Source organism: Equus quagga, chromosome 5, assembly GCF_021613505.1.
Source record: "Equus quagga isolate Etosha38 chromosome 5, UCLA_HA_Equagga_1.0, whole genome shotgun sequence".
NCBI classification, from domain to species: domain Eukaryota; kingdom Metazoa; phylum Chordata; class Mammalia; order Perissodactyla; family Equidae; genus Equus; species Equus quagga.
The window spans coordinates 2,563,599-2,582,445 of record NC_060271.1 but is presented as its reverse complement, the minus strand read 5'-3'; the positions used below and the strand labels follow the sequence as shown (position 1 = coordinate 2,582,445).

Here is an 18,847-nt window from a genome sequence, read left to right as displayed (position 1 = left end):
GCCACCCTCCTGCAGCAGCAGGTGCCCTACACAGAGGGGTCCGTCAATAACTTTCCTGACTGCGTGAACGATCTCTACACGACCCGGGGGGAAACCATCTTCCAGTCCTCCAGGGCTGCAGATGGGGCCTCTTCAGACCTGCTGCCAAATTTGGCAATCAAGCACCCCTGAACCATTAGCTCTGCCATGGAAGATGCCAGGGGACAAAGGAAGGTTAAGAGATCACCAAAATGATAGCATGCGTCAGAACACACCTCCTGTGCCTTGGCAGGAGAGAGGAAATGTACGTCCTGAGACGAATCACTTTAAGCTTGCCAGGGAACTGAACCAGAATGGGAAGAACAGGATTCTAGTCCTATGGGCTGGGCAGCTCCACAGTGGCCCCTTGAGATGTGAGTGGCCAAATCACTGACTTTGGCAAAGTTATTTTTCCTTGAAGCCAAAGAGATTAAAAAGTAAGAAAAGAAAATGTGAACATGGGGATTGATCGATCTGAAATTCAGGTCTAGGGTACCATTAGGAAGTTTAAAAATCTCCTTCAGTGATATAGTTTTTTAACTGGGGTCTCTAAGGACCCCACAGGGTGCATTTGGGGGGAGCAATCTAATCATTGCAGAATACGAGTTACTGAGTCTCTTGGATCTAAATGTACACCTCTTGGTCTTACCAGGTTGTTTGCTAACCAGGACGGCTGCAGCATCCTGCGGGGTGACATTTCTCGCAGCTGCCACCTAACTAGCAGCATAGAGCACATCCACCTAGCTTCTGAGAGGTAGGTGGGTTTGTGAGTTTTCTGGGCCACATCACTTGAATTAAAAGCAAAGAGGAATGACCATCTCTGAGCAGAAGGAGGGAGCTTGGAGGCAGGCCTTGGATCTAACATCTGGGCCAGGGCTAGAATGGCATGTGAGTCTTCCTCTTGCTTGCTAGGTCTGATCAAAAAGTAAGTGGCAACCTGGAGTGTTGTGCTAAGAAGAATTTTGAGGCTATATCAACCCACGGAAATGAATTAGAGAAGTCCACTGTGAAACTGGGCTGTGGTCTCCTAGACGCCAGTACGTGGCATTCCTAGGCTAGAAGCATCCTACACATTTGCACTATATATTTCCCAGTAGAGAATACTTTCATGTAACCTTATTGACCTATGTTTCTGCCAATTTCTTGCTCAGGTTTATTTCAAACATTTTAAAAATACGGACAGTAAGACTTTCATGAAGTTTATGTGATTTGACTCTGGTCACAAAACTAATAACTGGAAGTGGCAGGATGTAATGCTAAGTCTTCTCATGACCAGTTCTCTCTCCATCCCACCAGTTTCCCCACCTGAAGGCCAAGACAGGGTTCTTGTCTCCCTCATTGACTTAAAATCACTGGGGAGAAAACCTGGAGGTTGGACACCTGCTTGAAATAACACCTGCCCATGTGGGGTATGAGAGATGAAAAAATACATCTGAATATTACTTTGCGAACTGTAAGTCACTAGAGAAATTCTGGCTATTAGTAATAAAATCATTGGTAGTTGTATTAATATATGGAGAGAGAGCTAACAGGCTGACATGAAATGAGGGTCTTAGGAAAAATTATTCACAGTGACAACACGTCAAGAAACAGATTCCAACCCAACCTTCCTGCATGAGAACATTTCTCACCACGCCTTTCCATAATTCTATAATTCACATGCTCTATTCAGGTCACAGCCCTCACACGGCCTAAAACAACATCCCACACAGCAGCCGGAGTCCCGTGTAGACAGAGCTAAACTCCGGTCAAGAGATTTTGCTGAGCAGACCAATCAATCCCAACGTCACAAAACTAATTAGTGTCACAAGAGAAGTGGATGCCAGGCAGCCTGCCTGCCACACTCGCCCTCCTTCCTTCCCACACAGCCCATGAGAGCCGTTGGGAACACTCTTCTGTGTCCCACAACACAAGCTTAACGGACACCATTCCGCACTGGCTTCCAGTTCTTGATTACAAAGTCACTGACAGAGATGCGTTTCTGGGCCGTTACTCGTAGTTCACACCGGCACCAGCTCTGCAACCACTCTCCCTTTCCAGGCTGGCCGTTCTGCTCTTTGCGTATTTAAACAGTCATTCTGATTGTTCAGGCTTGATTATCTGCCTCTTTGAAATCTTTCTCCAGTGTCATCAGCAGTTCGATTCTTTGTTATGTTTAGATTTAACAAGGTTATTTATGCATCACATTCATTAATTCCAGGACGGTCTGCAATTTGTCTTTTCCCCTCCAAAAAAATAATAATAATACATACCCATAGCCACACACACACTATATTCAGAGGATACTCATAACAGTGAAAGAAGGTGCCTGAGTGCTCAGCACTAAATCTTCTGAATAGTGAGAAATCTACTATTAAATAATCTGGAAGAGGTCAATCAATAAAAATAACTAAATAATTGATGGTGTTATATTAGGTTAAAGTATAACATATGATATTCATTAACTCGTCAAGAAATATCGCTTGAGTTAAACCACATCTCTCAAATGAGCATTTCTGGTGTTAATTCAAAAGGCAACAGCAGTCACCCAGGGGATGTTTTGAATGTTTTATGCTTTCATTGCGGTGGTGTTTATAGAGGGGTTAGCAGGGCAATAAGGATCATATTTAGGAAGGCGGCTCGGTGACAGCTAAGGCATTGAACTGCAATCAAGTCATCCGCCTTCCCTTAAGCAGCCTGGACAGCTCCACTCCAGCTAATCAGCCCAGCTCCGCGAGAACTGACAAGCCTGCGGAAATTTACTGTAGTACTAAACAGGGGCTTTCCTTTCTCTTAAAAATAAAATAAAAAATCCCAGGACTTGGTGTTTATATTGCATTTGGCTCTGAAGGGCTCTCGGATATTGTTGCATTTTATCACCGGGGTGGTGCACCCGTGTGCTTACGACCCAGGCTTCTGGAAGCAGCACAGTGAGCAGAGCACACAGGTTCTGGAGTCAGAGAAACCTGAATCTGAAGCCTTGCTGTACCACTTACTAGCTGGGTAATTCCAGACAACTCATTGAATCTTACTGAGTCTCAGTTTCCTCATCTGTAAAAAGGAGAGAATAATAATGACCTTGGAGTTCAATGAGACGATGTCCACGAAACATCAGCCATGAATCTAGCCAAGAGCAAATGGTTAACAGAATCTATGCTTCTTTTATTTTTCTCCCCACTTAGCAAATGAGCAAACTGAGTGTCAATGAGATGTGCTTCCTGAGAGCAGGGGCTTCCCCTCACTGCTCAGCGTTTTCCTAGGGCCTAGGGCCGTGCCTGGCATGCAGGAGGCACTCAGGAATCTTGCTCATGTCCGGCTGGCTGGTCTTGCCCCCCACACTATTTTTTAGCCTGTTGGAAGTACTTGCAGTTCCCCCAACAGACTATGCAGTGTGACCCTTCGATGGCTTAGCACCTGCAAGGCATATGCTTTCCCTTTGTGAGGAGTATCCTTCCCTCTCCTCTTCCTAGTGAACCCAGCCTCATCTCTCTCTCCTCTCTCTCTCTATTTTTTTTTTTGGTGAGGAAGATTGGCCCTGAGGTAACATCTGTTGCTAATCTTCCTCTTTTTGCTTGAGGAAGATTGTCCCTGAGCTAATATCTGTGCCAATCTTCCTCTATTTTGTATGTGGGATGACTCCACAGCATGGCTTGATGAGTGGTGTGTAGGCCCACACCTGGAATCTGAACCTGTGAACCTCGGGCCATCGAAGCAGAGTATGCAAACTTAACCACTACACCACCAGGCAGGCCCCCCAGCCTCATCTCTTTAGCCATCTAGAGAGCATCATCTCTCTGTAAACACCCATGCTCGCCTCCCTGACTCCCTCACTCTTGCCCATCTCTTCCCATTCACCCCCAAGGAATCTTACTCCCTCCCTCATCTATGCTGCCCCTCGCTCCATCACTGAACTCAACATTATGAATTATTATTTATGAACCAGTATAAACAGGTAAGCCCCCACAAAGCAAGCCTGGGTTGCATTTTGTTTGACTCTGTCTCCATAAATGCTGGCAGAGAAACTGTCTGCCAACAATAGGAACAATAAGAATACAACAGGAAGAACAGCTAACATATATTTGGTATGCACTCGTTCTGTGCCAGACACTACAGCAATTGCTTTATGAGCACTATTTTGTTTTATCTTCCCAACAACCCTATTATTTAAATCTCTTGTTATTCCTATTTTACGAATAAAAGTTAACGTCACAGAGAGGTTAAACAACTGGTCAAGATTGCCAAGCCTCTCCCCAGTAGGGAGACACTATGGCCCCGGGGTCAAGGATCGATTTCTGGAGTCAAAATGACTCAGCTGAAATACGTTTCACCATCTACTAGCTGTGTGACGGGGGCCTCACTCACTACGTGCTTTCGCACACCCTTCTCTGTAACCTTTGCCCACTTGACTATAAAGTTAAACTCCACACCCTTGCCTCCTTTTCAGCTTGGGTCGGTCAGGTTCCCCCACTGCAGGCAGAGGAGATGCAGACGAATGTTTCCCTTTCCCAAAGAGGCAAAGCCTCAGAAGTTGAAGGCTTTCATTCTTCCCGCAATTGCTCTTCTCCTTTGGCTCTCCTCCTTCTTCCTGACTGGGCATTGAGGCAAGAAAACTGGAGCTACAGCAGCTACTTTGCTCTCATGAGGAACAAAAACCACATAGTAAGGATGATGGATCGGAAAGCCAGAGGCTCTTGGGTTCTTGAGAACTTTCTTGAGCAGATTTACCAGCAGAAGCTTACTCTCACTCTGGTCTTCTTTTTATGTAATAAAAATAAACATCTTACTTGTTCAGGCCACTGGCTGTTGAGATTTTTGTCATTCACAACCAAACACATGGATAAAGAGACCTAACCTCACTGTGCCCCAGTCCCCCAACTGTCAAATGATGGGAATGGCAGTGTCTGTGTCTCACACAGTTGTGAGGATGAAATACAATGCATCTAAAGAGCACTGCTCAGTTTCTGGTACACAGTAAGAGCTTATTCAATATTTATTATTGTTGTCATTATTACTATTACTACTGCCACCACTCCTACCAGTCCCTGAGAGACTGGGCATCAAGAAGCCCAATGCTCAGGCTCCTTTTGTTATACGATCAATCTTCCAAAGCTTCTCCTCTTTTACACAGATAAATACACCAGGTAAATATCTTTCTCTGTGGCTTATGAAGAATGCTTCTAGGTCTCCTTGTGTCATGCAGTGTCCACACAATTCCCGAGATATATGTCGGACGGGGATTATACTTACATCTAACAGGTTAAAAACTGCAGACTCAGAACTATACAGCAATTGCCCAAGGTCACACGGCTAATTTTATTCTAAGTTTTATGGAAGCTGGAATAAATTCCAGACGTCTTATCCTGTTCCACGGAGCCCTGCTTGATCTGACCCTTGCCTGCCTTCCACCAGGCACGCTACTCTTCTTTCTGATCCTTAAATAGCCCATAGCCTCTTCTGCTTCAGTGCTGTTGCCCTTGCTGTTCCATCTCTTTGCCTTGTTCTTTGCATGGCTGTCTCCTTCCCATCCTCTGGACCTCAAAGAGGTCACCCCGAGGACCCTAGTGAAGTGCCTGCTTCCTAGATCAGGGGCTCTCTCTCACCTCACCCTATCGATCTCCCTCACACTTGTAATGATCTGCTTATTTGTCTGTTTATTTGTCTACTGACTCACTCCCTGTCCAGAATGTAAGCCTCTTTAAGGCAGGCACTTGTCTATTTTGTTTATCACCATAGTCCTAAAGCTGGAGGAAGGGAGAAAGGGAAGACCTTAAACCCAAGCGAAAGTCGGAGCTTCACACCTGGACAGACCTGGGCTCAAATCCCTCCTCGGCCACAGGATAGCATAAGGATAGCATAAGCACATCACTCGATGGCTCAGGTTCTCAGCATCCTCATCTCTAACACAAGAATGGGCACACTGAACTTACAAGGTTGTTGTCAACGTGATATGCAACAACACGGGTACCATGCCTGGCACACACGTGCCCAACGAGCACTTGTTCCTCCCCTCCTTATTCCTCCTCTCGTGTGTGTCGCCCCCCGTGGCGCGGTGCTGGGGGGACTGCGCTTAACCGATGAGTCAACACAGGGAAGAAGAAATGAGGAACTAAACATGGAGGGCTCAGCTGGTCCCGCCCATCACCCCCCCCCCCCCCCCCCCCCCCCCCGACTGCAGCGCGGTGACGTATCTGCAGAGCACAGACAGGGTTAGCACCGACTGCCTAGCGCTGCCGTGAGGATTAGATGAATTAATCAGTTACTGCTTTTTAGAACAGCTGACTGCTTTGAAGGGTTCTGGTATGTAGTAAGCGCTCAATAAATGTTTGTTATATTATATCCTGTGTCTATGTGGACCAAGCTAACCAGATTTGACATTCTCAATTATCACTGAATGTCTACTCCAGAACAGGCTGGAACCCATCACCATCATCACCGTTGTCCTCTTAGACTGGCAATGCATGTTGTATTGGGCATACTGCCTAGAGGGGGATTGGAGGAGGAAGTGATGGGGGTCGTAGAGCTGGAGCACGGGGTGGGGGAAGGAAACAGAAATAGGTCCTCAGGCCTTGGACTCCTGTTCCCTCGAAGGAAGGAAACCAGGCCAAGTGGAAGCCGCCTCGGTGGGTGTGAGTCGGGCAGTGTGGTCCGGCCAGGGTCACCTTGGTGAATATGGAGGCCGGACTAAGCTGCGGAGCTGTGTGTGTGAGGGAGAGCCTGGAATCTGCTCAGAGGATGCCTGTCTGGAGTGGACTCCAAGCTCAGGACCCCGAGGCCTGAGCACAGGGCTGAGGAAGCACAGACGTGAAAGGGCATCCACTTGGAGGGAGAACGCCCCATGCCCACGTCCTGACGCTGTCACTCGGCGTGCTCCCCTGGGTCAGCGTTGTAACCACTTGGAGATTTTTCCCTCATCTGTAAAGAAGTTAATCACTCCTCCTCCCTCGCAAGCTGCTACAAGGATCCCTGACATAATGCCTTACTCACGGTGAGCATTTAATAAATGACCAATAATAAAAATAATAGCAAACACTTACAGGACCTACTGTGTGCGAGGCTTTCTTATAAGTGCTTTACAAATACTAATTGACTTAATCCACATACTAACCCTGTGAGGAAATGCCATTAATAAAAACAATGATGATGATAATATAGTAGCAAACATAATAGCACTTCCCATAGGCCAGACAACGTTTTAAGCTTTCCACATACTAACTCTTACTCACAACAACCCTGTGAAGTAAACACTAGTATCGTCCCTGCTAAACAGATGAGGAAACTGAGGCAGGACTGGTGAACCTGCCTGGGGTCGTCTGGAGTAAAAGTGGAGCTAGGCTTCTCATTAGCTTGGCTATGGTACCTCTTAAAGGTCTTTTCAGCAGTCAAAGAAGTTAGTAGAAATATGTTCTAACTATTCTCCTAAGCTGAGCTGAAATCTGTTAAATGTGTCAACTCAAGAACTTAGGAGCTCCCTGGCTTTCTTCTCGAGACAAGTGAATAGAGCTATGAGGACCTGGACAATCTAAAAAAACCCACAATGTTAAAATACAACTTTATGTGCTCTGCTAATTAAAAAGAACAAAATACGTTTGACCCCAAATGGGATGTAGTTTGAACAAAACTGGGTCTTCAATCATTCGGAAATGCTAACATGCTGACTGCCTGATTAAACACAATTTGTATTGTCAATAAAAAATGCAAATGACTATTTTACCGGCAAATACAGCATTAGACTTTGCTTGATATGAGGATTAAATTGCATTTCAAGAACAATTCAGGAGGTCAGATAATAAATGAACATCCCCTTCCATTGTCTTCAGGTTCTGGAGGCCAGGATAGGAAATACAATAACAAAAATAATTGCCTGCCACTGTGTGTCATTTCAGTTAAAATAAAATCCGTGCCAGTTTTGTGTAGTGGAGAATAATATTTAAGCCCCCAAATGGGAACTGTAATTTAGCGCATAATTCCTTGAAATTTACATGGCACACTCCCACTCATCTGAATCAACTGATAAACTCTCTTTTATTTGTATTAAAGAAAATGGGGATTAAAAGGTCAAGAACTCACACAGTGTAGATGCTGAGAGCATGGGCATCATTTTAAAACCTTTTAGTCAATCTGGCCCAGAGCTAAATCAAGTACACAGGAATTATGTTTGACTGCAAATACTCCTCGGTTACAGATAGGAATAAGACATGCATTTCGAATCCCACAGAAAAATATGGAATCACAGATGTTGCTTCTGAGCATCTTTATTTCTGAAATTACAAATAATCATTGTTGGCATCTGCGAGCGGAAAAACTCAACAAGCAAAGCAATACCTCATCGCTGCATGGCGATGAGATGAAGCTCAGGGAGGCAGGCTGCCGGCGCGGCATTAACGCAGTCGTGCACTTACGTTCAGAGATGCACGTGTCATTTTGGTTAAACATCATTGCCCAATTTTCCAAATTTCCCCTTGTTACTTTTTTCTCCACATTTTTCACATTAGCTTCAAGTAAGACAAGTTTATACAACCTCTAAGACCCTGTTACAGCTGTTGTCGTTTGCTTTCTAAAGCTGGAATGCATTTTCAGAGCTGTTGGTAAAAACAACTAATCCAAGAGGAAGCTAACGAGACACTTCGATTGCATGAGATGAGTAACCCAATAACTAAATAGAAGGATTTGGTTTCATTGAAATTGACCATTTAGGTAAAATCTGGATTGAGAAAACATTAAAATAAAAAATGCCTTGGAAATACATATAATGCAGGTCAAACATGCTAATGATCTGAGGATGTTCTGAACAACTTCCTTGGAACTCACATCACCACTAGGGGCTGGTTCTGATTGCTGTGTGTCAGGCATTGCTCTACATGCTTCCACATTAATTCCATTTTATAAAGGAGGCATGGAGGGGTTAAGTCATTTGTCCATGATTACACAGTTATACGGTTTGGGGGAGGTCTGGCTTCTGAATCTGGGCTCATAACCATATCACTTTTCAGCCACTGACAAGTCCCTAGATGTTACCTCTATGTATACCCTATTTATTAAGATAATTTCCCTAAGCAATTTGTATTTGTTATTTATGTGTGTAGTAAATACACAGACCCAGCCCTGGTGGTCTAGTGGTGAAGATGCAGCACACTCATCACCATGACTAGGGTTCGATTCCTGGTCAGGGAACCACACCACCCGTCCATCGCTCTTAGACTGGCAGCTGTGTGTTGCTTCAGCTATGCATAAAAGCCCTGCCACCGGCATTTCAAGTACCAGCAGGGTCACCCATGGCTGGACAGGTTTCAGTGGAGCTTCCAGACTAGACAGACTAAGAAGAAAGACCTTGCCACCCACTTCTGAAAAATCAGTCATGGAAACTACAAACAGCAGCGGAGCACTGTCTGATGTCGCACCGGAAGGTGAGAGGATGGTGCAGAAAGACCGGGCCGGGTTGCACTCTGCTGGACACAGGGGCTCCAGGAGTCATAATCAACTAGACAGCACTAACAACAACAACAAAAGTTTACAAATAGATATCACTTTCCCATTTTAGAGATGAGAAAGCAGACTGAGGTTAAAGGATTGCCACTGGTCCCTCCCATCATGTGGCAAGGCAGGATTGGAGCCCTCAAGGCCAGCCTCCTCCTCGCACGTGGCACGGCCCCTCCTCTCCAGCATCAGTCTCTCTGAGGAGCATCCTCACACTGCGTGTGTTACTCACCCCTGAAGGACGCTGGCTCTCCAGCTACTCAGTGTCCTGCATCTCAGTGCCTGGCACCTAAGCACCAACTCAACAAGCACTTGAACGACTCTCTGGAATCCACACTTCCCACCAAGTGCACAGTTCACACTGCTGCAAACCACCACATCCTTCTCGTGGGTGATTGCAACAGTCTCCTCACTGTAGTCTCCACTTTTGCTCCGACTCCTCTATAATTTTCAAAACAGCATCAGATTCTTCTAGAATATTATGAAGCTCTCTATGAACTTCTTGCCTGACCCCTTTATTTCTCTGGCCTCCTTGGCCACCTTTCTCCCCCTCCCTTCCCCTGTTCCAGGCACACTGGATGCCTTCGGCTTCTTCAAATACACACAGCACGCTCCTGCCTTCACATCTGCTGCTCCATCTGTCTCAGGGTTCACAACAGCAGACACCCACAACCTCCTTCAAGTCTTTGCTCAACTGTCACTTCCTTAGGGAAGCCTCCCCTGATTTATCTACTTAAATTACAAACCCCATCCCCTATGCTCCCAATCTGTCTCCCCTGATGTTTCCTCCATAACACTTTCTAACATACCACGTAACTTGCAGGTTATTTTCCTTATTGTGCAAATACCCAACTATAATGTAAACCCAGCGTGGCAGAGCCTGCCTGATTTACTGCCGTATCTTCAGCAAGTGGAGCGCTTCTATTGCACGAGCAGGTGCTAACGAACAAGTGAGTGAGTGAGCAAGCAAGCGACCGAGTGAAGGAGGAAGGAGGAAGGAAGGGTGCCTTCACACTGCTCGTCCTCACGCAGCCTGGGCTCCCACGAGTATCCACGACAGACCAGAGCCACCATGTTCCCCCAGGAACTTCCAGGACTCCAAGGTCTTTCTGTTCATGCTTTTTTCTTCTCTCTTTTCCCTCCCTCTCTATCCCCCTTCCCTACTTGCAGTCCTTGTGTCCCAATTCAGAGAAACAGAGTTCTAGCTGAAAAACTTAAATCCTGTAATGCAATCAGGGACACAAAGACTACCTGCTCATTTCAGATGGTGGCTGTGGGTACATAAAAACAATAGGTACGTGTCCTTCTTTACCATTTCAGCCCTTCCTTGCATTGGCCATTCTCAATATCTGTCTAGTAGCGTGAACCCAAGCATCTGGATACAAGGCTTAGTTTCTGAAAATTTCATTTCAAAAATTAGAAGCAGCTTGCCATCTAATTTAACCTTATGTAGGCAAAAGGAGCTGGCTAAACACATATGTGGCATCTATTCCTGCTTCGCCTTGCACAGTAAGCCGGAACCCCGTCTAAGCCTGCAGCTCTTCACACGATTGCTTCAGCGTACCCTAATGCGATAGTGTTCTTTCAGGACCCCAGTCCTGGTACTAGTCACAGCCCCGCCCCCGACAGGTTCATGTCACTTCAGCTCTGTTAGCGCAACTATAGTTACTAAGAATGCCCACTTCATAAGTTTACCAAAAGCAACAAATGCAGTATATCTTTGCAAGTAGTTTATAAACTCTCAGTGTTGAGAAGCTATATTATCTTGGCCAAGTTACTTACCTTTTTCAAGCCTCAGTTCCCCCATCTGTAAAATGGGGATAATGAACAGCTTACTGCTGAGAGAAGATCGGATGAGAGAAGGCACTTGAGAAAGCCTGACATACTGTCCCTACTCAGGACGTCTCCGTCACAAGAAGCCTTCTGCCCTTCTCCTTCTGACTGACTTTAGGAAGAAATATGACTTCTTTCTTTAATAAACTGTTTTCAAAGCCTTTAACAAAGCACTCTGTTACATTCTTACCACTAAATTGCAATTTCTAAGGGTACACTTAAGAAAGTAATGTGGGTGCCACAAGAAGTGATTACAGACCTGCGGCCTCAGGCTGACATGCTAACTGAGCTGCTATGTTTAAGGTGCTAATAATCCCATTTTTTAGAAGTCACCTTTTAATCAAAATCCAACCAGTATTGCCGAACATAGTCTGAGTGCATACTACCATATTAGATACTGTAAGAGTTTTCAAGAATTATAACTAGAAATATGTGTTGGATTAAAAAATTGATATGATCCCATATCATAGCCCTTACAATCTAGTTATGACAAACGAAATTTAGTGCCACAAAGTTAAGTGTCATCAAAAGGTTTTAATGTTTAAGTAATAGATATATTATTCTGAAGCAGCACTTAACTAATTTGCCATGGACACCATGGAGGCAGAGCTCTGGAGCTTTGTGGGAATGGCAGAGACTGAGCAGGTCCTAGGATGCATTGGGTTCATGCGACAGATTTGTCCTGTGACGGAAAGTTCCGATGCTGGTCACTCAGGCATGTTTGGAAGATGACAGAAAGCAGAAGCAAAATCCTTGTGCCCTTCAAGTTCCCCTAAGTAGAAAGGGATTTGCACAGTCAACATTACTGCAACCTTACCCTCATTTGATTTATCTGAAAATGGGAAGAACAAGTAAGACACCACTTATATGCCTTAAGCCCCTCTCCATAAAGAGGAAACCCCAAACAAAAATATATATCAGAAAACTCTGGAAATCCTGACACAAACTGAGGCAAATTATGCTTGTACGCAACTCATGCTTGATTACGTTTAAAAGCATGCGCCTGTTGTCAATTTGCATGTGTTCTCTGTTGGAAAATGAGCACCCTGGATCTAAGGAGGAGCAAACAGTGCAGATCCAGCCTGCTGCTGTGGCTCAGGAAAGCCTCTGCATCTGTGGGCCACGGCCCGTAAAGTCTGTCTATCAGATGCACTGTACTTGAATTGATCGGGTAGCCATCTGTATTGATTCGTGCGGCCACCGTGGAAACGCAGCCACTGTAACCATTTACTAAGCTACATGGAGACACATCTACATTTGCTTCAATTCCTTCAGAGGAGGCTGCAGCATGCAGGCTCTGCCTGGCCAGCCAGGCTCAGTGTGGAACAATAGGCAACATGTATGGAACATCAGTCTCATGTCCGGCCTGTGCTAAGTGCATGCACCGCACTGTTTATTCCTCAAGACCACCCGAGGCACAGGCGCTGAGGAGCAGAAGCACAGACTCTGAGCGGCAGAGAAGGCTTCCTAGCTAGTAAACAGATCCGTCCAACACCGGCACCTAAACTCTGCACTAGGAAAAGGGCCTCCAGGCCAAGGCACGTCCTGAGCACCCGCTCACTTTACTTGTTTTAATCTTCCCAACAGTTCTGATGATGGGCATGCTGATCACGGGAAACAGAGGCTCAGAGGAGCTGCCTAATTTGCTCAGGAAGAGTCAGAGCTGGGTTTCACCTGGCAGCCAGCACTCACAGCGCTTCCTGTGCCCAGGTGCTGTTCTAAGACTTCAGAGAGTAACACTGAGCAGCTCCACCAGGTGACTACGGCTCTTCACCCCCATGGTACAGAGGAGGAAATCAGGCCTGAGGAGGTTAGCAACTCTCCCGAGTTACACAGCGGGTGAGCGCCAGAGACTCCCATGTGGGCAGTCAGAGTGTGTGCTCCCAACTTCCATGCTCCATCTCTGGCTGGGGGCTCCCTGCGTCCCACGCCCCACTCCCTTCCCCCCCAGATCCTCCCCACACTCAGGTCAAGGCAGTCTGCCTGGCTCATGCTGTCACTCGGCTGGCAAGCAGCTGGGAGATCAGCCGGCAGCAAACCGTGATTTCAGTGCGAAGTAAACAAGGCATAGGACTCTTTCTGTGCTCTGTGGATCTGTCAACTGTGCTCCCCTCGCCCACAGACGCCTGGACAATAAAACTATTAGCTTGACATGAATATCAGAAAGGAATTCAAATAAACAAAGGGAGAGTCCTTCTAACCCTTTAGGCTGTACCCCCTCTAAAAGTGGGTTTTTAATCAAACGCCAAGCATTGGTATGTATATATATGAAACAAGGGGTCCCTAAACAACAACAAAAAAGAGAGAGAGAGAGAAAACTCTTTGGATTTTCTTTTCTTTTTTTTTTTTTTTGGAGCTGTTAGACTCTCAACTAGGTTAATTTCTTTTAGAATAAGAAAACAGATCTCATTTGTGGTATCTAACTACAGCATTCCCAAACCTTAGAGTACCGAGGTCCTGAGAAAAGATTATTACCAAGAACCCACTAAAAAGACATGTCCCCCAGCCATCCAGTGGTCAAACAGGTTTAGGGAATGCCATGTGTAAGAAGCCCCTGCCGCTGGGACAGAACACACACCGACACCGTGAAAGTCCCGAGAAGCTCTTAGGTAATGACACTTGTGGAACGTGGCTCAGCACTACTCAGTGTTAATCGAGAACATTCTCTGGAACTTTGTGCCAGGCACTATGGCAAGTATATTATTTGACTTGCTTCCTTTTACCCTGACAACAGCCCTAGAAGGCAGGTACCATCCTTATGCCCATTTTACAGGTGAGGAAACTGAGGCAGGGTTGAGTTACTTGCTCATATATAATTTGCTCCAACCACGTGGAACCACCCAGAAGGAACCTTGCTTTTCACACTTCTTTGCCTTTGGCGTGGGCTATTTCCTCTGCCTGGAACTCCAAACCCTCTCACCTGGCTGAATCCTATGCATCTTTTGAGACCCCGCTTCTCCCTAAGGCTTTCTACTGCCACTCCCTCCGAGGTGGATCAGAAGCTCCTCCTCTGCATGCGCACCGCACGCACGATGCTGTATTATAGGATGTTTTTATGGGTCTGCCCCTGCAGACATGAGAGCTCCTCCACGGGAGGAGTGTGCTTTGTCATCTCCTCATCTCCAGCAATGGGCCCAGCCCTGGCATACAGCAGATGCTCAATATTTCCTACAGAAAAAGATTCCTACTTAAGACAGTGACTATTGTTTGCACGAAAACAGAGATCAAGGATGACACTAATAGCAACAGCTCTGATCGACTGAGATCCTTCTGACATGCCAGCCTCTGTGGCGAACCATGACGTGGGGCATCATTTTACCCTCACCAGAAGCCTTTCAGACATTTGGAAATATTATCCCCATTTACAGTGAGGCAAATTGAGGATAAAGAACGGTAATTATCCAGCCCTAATTTACACAACCAGTCTGCAAGAACAACAAACTGCAAGATGCAACAGAACCAGGACCATCCAGTTCCGAAGTCCCTGCTCCCCACACGTGCCGTTCCATGCTGCGTCTCTGATTCTTCATGTAACCACAGCACTGAGATCTCTTCTAGAACGTCATTCCCCAAGAACGCTGCCTCTGCCCAGCGTCTTCTCTAACTGTTAAAGGAAATGAGCTGAGATCGCCTTCAGCTCTGCCACGGCGGTGGCGGCTGCAAAAATTAATCCTCTGCCATTCTGCATTTGCTGCTTGTGAATCAAACTGTGAAAGCTAATTTAAAAACTTTCACACTTGGTTTGAATGAGGACTGTCAGCGCTTTGGGGATGCTAAATTGTACACAATTAGCTCAGATGCTGTTAGTTTAGGCATACCCAGCAGCCTGTCAAATGAGAGGTTCCCATGGTCACCCCAGTGAACCAAGGGGAAAGTCAGAGGCGGTTCCAGCAAACGGCCGCATACAGCGATGTACGTGGGTCACGGCGGCATCGTCCCAGTCTGCAGTCTTGTTGAGACTGAGACCAGAGCTTCGCTGAGTCACGGTCTCGGAGACACACAAACCTGCGTCGGACCCAGCTGTGCCGCCTACGAGCTACGGGGCCTGGGGTGAGTTAGAGAAGAAAAGGATACCTCTGTTTTACCATCTGTAAAATGGGGCGAACACTGCGGTCATCAGAAGCCTTTGGGGGACGGTACAGAGTGCATGAAACTCCCTCGGCATGGCGCCTCCCACGTCAGCAGCCAGCTGGCACTTGCTGTTTCATGCCCGTCATATGCCACCCTGACAGGATGTGCACGTCCTGGGGGCAGAGACACAGACAGTCTTGTTTACCCACATGTTCCTGGCACATCTGTATTATCTTAGAGCCCAATCTTCTTCAGGGTGATTATTACCATTATCATTAATAATCATATTATAATAATACAGTTCAGACTCTCAGTGGGTCCTAAGTTTTGCCCGACACTTCGGCAGAGTGTGATGGAAGGAGCACTGAGCTGGGCCTGGGGGGCTGTGTTCCTCCTCTGGATCCGCCTTTCCTACTGGCAGGGGCGTCTGCACAGACCGTCTAATCTCCTGGGACAGCGTCTAGCCAATAGCACACCACTCTAAATGGTTTGGGGTGAACAAATAACAATATATTTGAGCCTCTATTTTCTCATCTGAAGGATAAAAATAAAATAACTGCCTCAGAAGAAATGGACATGATGGCACCCCGTGAAGGGGAAACAGAGCACCAGCACAGGGCCAAGGTGAAGAGGGGTAAGCTCAAGCCAGCAGAGAGGCCACGAGCCCTGCCTGCCATCCAGGCTCCCCCATCACCAGCAAGCCCGGGGTCAGCACTGTCACCCATGTGGACTCATTCCTGCATCTAAATAATAAGAGCTTCTATCTAAGTGAGGTCTAGTGCTCAGGCATCTGATTCAAAAATTCTACAATCTTTGTAACTACCAAAGGAAAAAAAAGATTTAATGAAAGAAATTTAATAACAGCAGTTCAATTTTAAGGCAAAAATAACTGTAATTACTTGGAGGCTTCATAACGTCTAACATCTGATTAAAATGAGCCATCACTCCTGAGCTGAGCTGAGGGGTGACCACACATCACGGCCCTGCAGTGTCACCCGGCCTGCAGGCAAAGGACTCTGGCCCGCTGCTCCCTCGCACTTGCAATGCACTCCCATCCCTCGACAGCAAGGGCAAAGCAAACGCACAACAGACACAGAAAGGGGACAGAAATTGACACTCGTGGAGCTACTGCTGTAGGTCAGGAACTAGCAGGCCCTTTAGAAACATGGCTGCTGTAGACACGGTCATCATCATTTAAAACTCAAACCCTGAGAGGGAGAGGGGAGAAACCGGCCCAAGGTCACGAGAGAGCTAGAAAATGGAACAGAAGAGTGAGTCTGGGACCTAAGGCTATGTGGCTGCCCAGTGGCCTTCTTTCACTCGCTAAAGGGGGTATGTGGCCTGAGTGACATCGAAATCCCTGCTTCGTCATAACCAGCTCCGGGGTGGCAGTTCTCACCAATTTCAGGGGCACAGGGAGGGAGGAGGGAGCAGACAGAGGAGGGAGCAAGATGGAGGAGGAAGCCGCACGCCAGGTAATGTTCCAGCTTCAGTCTGATTTCATAGGTACGAGCTCAAAAGCCTTCTCCACATTTTACTTCAAGAATGCTACCTCCCAGGTGTTTAGATGCAGAAACAATTAGTATTTTAAAACATTCATCCTTTCAACAAACAATTAATGATTAAATATTCATCCATTCATCAAATATTGAAACTTCAATTCTCAGAGAGACATTCCGGCCACCCTATGTAAAATGAAACCCCCACATTTCTTAGCTCTGCTTTGCTTTTTTACTAATATTTTAACTAGTATAATATACATGCAGATACAAATTTATAAATTTTATTTTATTTATTGTCATCTCAATTACCAAAAATGGAAGCTCCCCTCTGACAAGAATTTCTAATCTATTTTGTGGCTGTGGCTTGCCAGCACCTGGAACAGTGTCTAGAGCACGGCAAGCTCTCCGAAATACGTGTTCAATGGATAAATGACGTAATGAAAAGCTGAGGTTACAGCAGAGTAAACGGATAGACCATTTTTCTGGCCCACATGTCAAGTTCTCAAAATATAGTGAGCTGTTTTTAAGTCTCTTTATTTCAGACCATCTGAATCACCACCTGCCTCCTTCAATTTCTCAATCATTTAACAGGTCATTATTGAGCGCCTGTGGTATGCCAGGCACTGCCTCAGGTGCTTGGATTCCAGTTGTGAACAAAACAGATGCAGGCCACAAAGCTCACATTCTGGTGGAGAAACCAACAACTAAAACAAGATAGATGCCTTCTATAACATAAGGTAATGACGCGAGCAAGGACATCAAACAATCAAACAGGGTAAGGAGAGAGAGTGACGGGGAAAGGCAGAAAGGTGAGGGACTAATTCAGTTCAAGGTCAGGGAAGGCCCCTCGAGTAGGTGAAGATGGCAGCAAAGGCGGGTTATCCAAATGAGGAGAGGACTTGGGGTCAGCAGGACAGTGGCAAAGTCCCACTGCACTGTGTCACAACAGCCCGAACACGTCCCATCGTCAGTCCTCAGCTTCCTCACCTGGTACAGTGGGAATAAGAACTGCCCAACCGACCTTGCAAAATAGTCCCGCCATGGCCATCATATAACATAGCCCAGTTCCCCAGGGGTGGGCGTCATGGGTGCAGGTGGTCAACAGGTACAAACTTCCAGTTCTAAGACCCGTCCTGGGGAGGTAATGCGCAGCACAGCACTGTAGTTAACAATACTGTGTTGTATGTCGGAAAATTGCTAAGAGAGTTGATCTTAAAACTTCTTATCAGGAGAAAAAAAATTGTAACTATGTATGCTGATGGCTGCTAACTAAAGTGATTGTGGTCATCATTTCATAATATATACATATATCAAATCACTATGTTGTACACCAAAAACTAATAAAATATTACATGTCAATTGTATTTCAATAAAAAAGATTCCTGGTTGCCTTTCGTACTTCAACTTTTAGTATACAGATTTAAAATATAAACGGTCAGCTTCAAAATGATGCGTAAGAAACATCTGTGATCAAATACAATAATTTCCAATCAAAGCTATTTTGAAATAATAGTAGTTGTAGATTTATAGGCATTTTGAAGTGATTTTAGAGCACCAAAAAAAAAAAAAAAAATCCCGGTTCCCTCATCTAAAAGATGAAGAGATTGTATTACATGACGTCTCTGATCCCTTCCTATTCTAATCTGCTAAGATTCTACTGATACAAAAGAGCATTGTAAACTCTAATTTGTACACGCTGTCTGAGATAACAGCCATTACCATGCGCCTGTCATCATCCTCCCAATGACCCACTCTGCTTCCTGAGGGGAGAGCCCCCAGCATCAAAGCGTCCTTCAGACTCATTTTATTTAAGTGCTTTCAAGACCTCACTGAAAATGTAAGTTGAATGGTAATTTCATTCCTAGAGATGTTTTGTTGTCTAAGCCATAATTTAATGTCCATCCTTAATTCTGCTAATGATTGGCATTAAGGAAAGACATGGCATAGCTAATCCACAAGGCCTATTCTAA

At 45.8% G+C, this 18,847-nt stretch overlaps 1 protein-coding gene across 5 annotated transcripts in view; it reads right to left on the bottom strand.

Moving 5' to 3' along the window:
* Positions 1 to 18,847, bottom strand: part of DAB1 (DAB adaptor protein 1) — a 395,398-nt gene that overhangs the window by 310,470 nt on the left and 66,081 nt on the right. The window contains exon 2 of one of the 5 annotated variants that reach the window (XM_046660108.1): positions 15,379 to 15,548. The exons of the other annotated variants lie outside the window; for them this stretch is intronic. The gene's annotated coding sequence lies outside the window, so the exon portion shown is untranslated. The remainder of the gene's footprint in view (positions 1 to 15,378; positions 15,549 to 18,847) is intronic. 5 annotated transcript variants of the gene reach the window in all.